Source organism: Chrysochloris asiatica, unplaced genomic scaffold (assembly GCF_000296735.1).
Source record: "Chrysochloris asiatica unplaced genomic scaffold, ChrAsi1.0 scaffold00599, whole genome shotgun sequence".
Classification (NCBI taxonomy): Eukaryota; Metazoa; Chordata; class Mammalia; order Afrosoricida; family Chrysochloridae; genus Chrysochloris; species Chrysochloris asiatica.
Genome location: NW_006409117.1, coordinates 354,536 through 359,870, shown reverse-complemented (window position 1 = coordinate 359,870; position 5,335 = coordinate 354,536).

The following is a 5,335-nucleotide window of genomic DNA, read 5'->3' as shown; positions in this document are numbered from 1 at the left end:
CAGATCTACCTATATTATAATATTGTTTGAGGTTCTCCAAACATTTTATATATTATTACTCAATTAAAAAATATAAATATATCTGAAAGGCAGGTAGGAATTACCTTAGAAAATTCTTGCAAATAGATATCTTGAACTATGCATTGAACGCCTCTCATGTCTTATCTATTAATACCATATATACAAGGTGTTTGTACAAGATCTAGTCTTGTGCATACATTATTGCCACTCTGAATTAAAGAATAGGTGAGTATTTGATTATCAACTTAGTGTGTTGAGAAAGAGTGGTGAGCTCATATGATTGATATGTCATTGGTAGGTGCTATAGAGTCAGTATCAACTCAAAACTACACTATGCACAACAGAACAAAATACTGCCAATCATGCACCAATCTCACAAACCTTATTGCTGCTGCAGTTGTGCCAATACATCTTGTTGGGGGTCTTCCTCTTTTTTGCTTACCCCCCATTTTACTGAGCCTGATGTCCTTCTCCAGGGACTGGTACCTCTTGATAATATGTCTGAAATATGAGAGACTAAGTTTGGCCCTGCTTACTTCTAAGGAGCATTCTGGCTGTCCTTTCAAGACTGTTTTCCTGGAAGTCCATGATACTTTCAATATTCTCCTGCAAAACCATAGCTCAAATGCATAAATTCTTCTATTGTCTTCTTTATGCATTGACAAATGTTCACATGCATATGAGGTTTGGGTCAGGCACACATTAGTCCTCAAAAATGACATCCTTGCCCTGGGACATGTTAAAGAGGTCTTATGCAGCAGATTTTCCTAATGCAACACGTTGTTTGTTTCCTTGAGTGTTGATGATTGATCCAAACAAAATGAAGTATTTGGCAATTTAAACTTTCTCCATTTATCTTAATTTTATTTGTTGCTCCAGTGGTTAGGATTTTTGTTTTCTTTACATTGGATGCAACCTATAATGAAAGCTGTGGCCTTTGCTCTTCATAAGTAAGTATTTTAAGTCTTCTTTGCTTTCAGCAAACAAGTTTGTATCATCTGCATATCACAGGTTGTTAATGAGTCTTCCTCCCATTCTGATTCCATGTTCTTCTGCATATAATCCAGAGTCTCAGACTATTTGCTCAGCATATGCATTGAATAAGTATGGTCAAAGAATACAACTCTAGCATACACCTTTTCTAATTTTAAAACAATCATTGTACCCTTATTCTGTTTAAATGGCTGCATCTTGATCTACGTACAAGTTCCTCATGAACAATTAAGTATTCCAGAGTGTCTTTCTCCACAATGTTATCCATAACTTGTTATGATCCAGACAATCAAAAGCCTTTCCATAGTCAATAAAGCACAGGTATACATCTTTCTAGCATTCTCTTTTTATCGGCCAAGATCCATTTATATTAGCAATGCTTTCCCTCATTCCACATCCCCATCTGAATCCAGCCTGAACTTCTGTCAGCTCCTTCTCAATGTACTGTTGCAGCCATTTGGAATTATATTTATCAAACTTTTACTTGCATGAAATGTTAATGAAATTATCTGCTGATCTCTGCATTCTGTTGGGTCACCTCTCTGAAACGGGCACAAATATGGATCTCTTCCAATCAGTTGGCCAGAAGTTGTGTTTTTGATAACAGTGATTCTGTATATTTCCTTTGATGCTTTCTGCTTTCTTCATTATTCAATATTTTGCCCATAGAATCCTTCAATATTACAAGTTGAGAATTGAAGTTTTTATTTAGTTCCTTTAGCTTGTGAATGCTGATTGTTTTTGTTTTTTTTTCCTTTTGGCTTTCTAACACCAGATTTTTCCACATTTCATTACAATGTTTTGTCTTCTTGAGCTGTGCTTTGAAAATTTCTGTTCAGCTCTTTTACATCAACATTTCTTCCATTTTTTTTAGCTTCTCTATGCTCAAAAGCAAATGAATGAAAATAGTATGGCTCTCAACCATAAAGTGTCTACAGTCTATTAGGAGAAGAGGTATGGACAATTGTGCTTTCTATAAAACTCTTCCTAAGTTGTATTTTGGGAGTCCTGGTGTGGCACTGTGGGTTAATGTGACAGACTGCAAAGCTGTTTGAACTGCAAGGTTGGCGGTTCAAGCTCACCAGTGTCTCCTTGGAAGCCCTATACAGGGTCGCTATGGGTCGGAACTGACTCGACGGCACTTGACAACAACAACAAGTTGGATTTTGAGTACCTTCCAGATAGAGGGGCTCATTTTCTGGCACTGCATCTGACAATATTCTGATGTTATTAATCATGTTTCAATATTCAATCTTCTGGTTCCACTGCAGTGTTCCACTGCAATCCATAAAGTTTTCAGTTAATAAATATTTGGAAGTAGTGAGTCTCACCTTCTTCCTAGTCTGGAAGCTCAGCTGAAACCTGTCCACTGTGGGTGATTCTGCTGGTATTTAAAATACCCACAGAACAGCTTCCAGAATCACAGCAGCACACAAGCCCCCACAGTCTAACAAATTAGCAGCTGAGAGGTGGATGATTTATATGTTAGCTGTGAATTGAAAATGTCTCTGTTACATTTCTATTAAATAAGTTTTTAACCATAACAATGATATGAAACAATGCTGAGGACAAATCTTATATTTCTATTTTCATGGTGTATCAATTTGATACTGTCAATGAAACAAAAAATGTAACAAATGCCTTGAGATGACAATCTGGATCTATTTTGTGAATGATAATCAAGGTAGGACTTATGTATGTGTGATCTATATGTCTATCAAATAATTATTCTATGTATGTTGTTGTTGTTAAGTGCCATAGAGTTGGTTCTGACCCATAGTGACCATGTATAGGGTTTCCGAGGAGCGGCTGGTGAGCTTGAACCGCCGACCTTGCAGTTCAAATGGCTTTGCAGTCTGGCACTTAAACCCGCAGTGCCACACCAGGACTCCATTCTATGTATACACAGTGTTATTATTTTGGACTGGCAAATTGTCCAGTTGGACAAATGTCCATCACTATTTATGCCATGTTATAAAGTTCCATAATATGTTACCTGGTGTTAAAATGGCAAATTAATAATGACATAACTGTACATTAAATAAATAGCTAAACTAGTCATTGACCCTATATGCAATTAAAAAACAGAGGATTAAAATTTAAGAATTCCAGAAATTACACATGATTTTCCAATCATTGTTTCTTTAAATAATTATCAGGATAACAAATAAAGGCATACTTATTATAGAGGGCATTCTATAATGAATTATAAGAAGCCAATGTCATCATCTTTTATACAGAGCCTCAGAAACTTAATAGAGTGAATGTTGCATTCAGTTTATCTACCAGTCTTATTGAATAAACGTTCACAGGATTCTTGTTCAGTTTTGTAACAACCACTTGTGGTGCAATGAATTATCTGTCTTGTCTAGCCATACCCTGTAACTCCCATCAAACAGTGTTTCTCTCCTGCTGGGTCTATGTAAGAGAAGGTGGGAAGAGAATAATGTTAAAATTACAAGATTCAATTGTGGGTGTTAGCAGAGTTAATTGTGACTTGAAACTCTAGCATGGGTATAAAATGAAGCATCTCAGAAGCAGCAGTGGGGGATCTCACTATCATCAAAGAACCATGAGTGGAACAAGACCTTTGGACCCAGAGATCCCTCTGCTTTGAACTTCCTTTACCCAGGACAGAAAGATTTGACACAAAAAGAATGGTAGAAAAGAAGTAGCAACAGAACCAAGAGCAAGAGCATGAGACAGAGCAGTGGACTTCTCAGCCAATGGGAAAGCTGAATGACTTTATGCAGGAGACTTATTTGTAGAGTGGGGTGCCTCCAGGAACTTAATTATAGGACCTTGGTTGCTGATGAACCAAGCTAAGATCAAGTGCCTTCATGCTGAGGCTTATCTTAGAGGGTTGTGTTCTGTGGGCAATTACTGTTGTTGTTGTTGTTAAGTGCCATTGAGCCGGTTCCCACCCAAAGTGACCCTGCACAGGGTTTCCGTGGAGCAGTTGGTGAGCTTGAATGGCCAACCTTGCAGTTCAAACAGCTTTGCATTTATTAGCAGCCCTAAAAAAATTGTTAGCATTACCCAGGCAGAGAGAGGCTTGCCTATGGGCATGAGTGAGGAGAATCTGTCCTGACTAGATAAACTGTGCCCTGAGCATTTGCTAATCCTGTGTTATAACCTGTTAACTTCGTTTATAAACCTCCCAACTCTGAGTATGGTGTCTGAGTTCTATGTGGCCACTGTAAAGAATTATCAAGCCAGTGGAGTAGAGAAGGCTGCGGAAGGAGTGGTTGGTGTCCATTTTTTTCACCACTCTAAGCAGCCATATGTAATTTATGACTTGTGATGCCCTGCTGCATCAGTTTCCTCCTTCTCATCTCACTTCACAAATAAGATTTATAGTAAATAATAGCATGAATCAACATGCACTAAAGATCATGCTCAATGTAGAGAGCTTGTCCACTCAAGCACATTTAATGTACTAAATCAAGTAATTTTACCTTGAAACATCAGACTAGATCAATATATGAATGTCTTATGAATGTCACAATAAGTGGATTTTTATTGGGGGTGAGTCAAAATTATCGGTACTCTGACTGTAGAATTTATTTTAACCAACTTTTACAAAACACATCATTATGTCATTTGTTGACATAACTCCTTGCTTTTCAATACACTTTGTCCATCTATCACCAAGCTTTAGTATTCCCTTACTCAAAATGTTTTAGGTTGAGCTGCTATCCATTAATGCACTGCTGTCTTCACTTCTTCATCGGAGGTAATCTTCATCCTCATCCTTCATTGAAGGACTGCTGTCAGGGGATAAAATAAGTTAGAGTCCAGTGGAGGAAGATCAGGACTGTAGGGAGGATGCTTTAAAACCTCAAAACGAAGTGTTCACAGAGTGTCAACAGTGTGGACAGAGGTGTGTGGATGTGCATTGTTGTACAATATTATACCACCTTTGGATAGCAGTCCTCTGAGTTTATGCTTCAGCTCTTCAGTGAGCATCTCACTGTAATGAGCACTGTGGATTGTGGAAAGTTTTTCCTGATAGCATTCTAATACAGACCTTTTTGAATCCCAGAGAACTGTAAGCATCAATTTTCCAGCGATGGTTGATTTTTTAACTTTTATCTTCTCGGTGATTGAGGATGTTTCCATTTTGTTATTTACTCTCAGGTTCATGGTGATAAATCCATGTCTCATCATCCACAATGATTTTTTAAAATAAACTTTTGTCTTCCTTCAAGTATCAGTCAAGACTTCATTTGCAGATGCCTTAACACTTCTGTTTATGTGCTTCTGTAAGTTGTTTCGGTACCTATCTTGTACAAATTTTTTGAAACCCAAGTCTGTCATG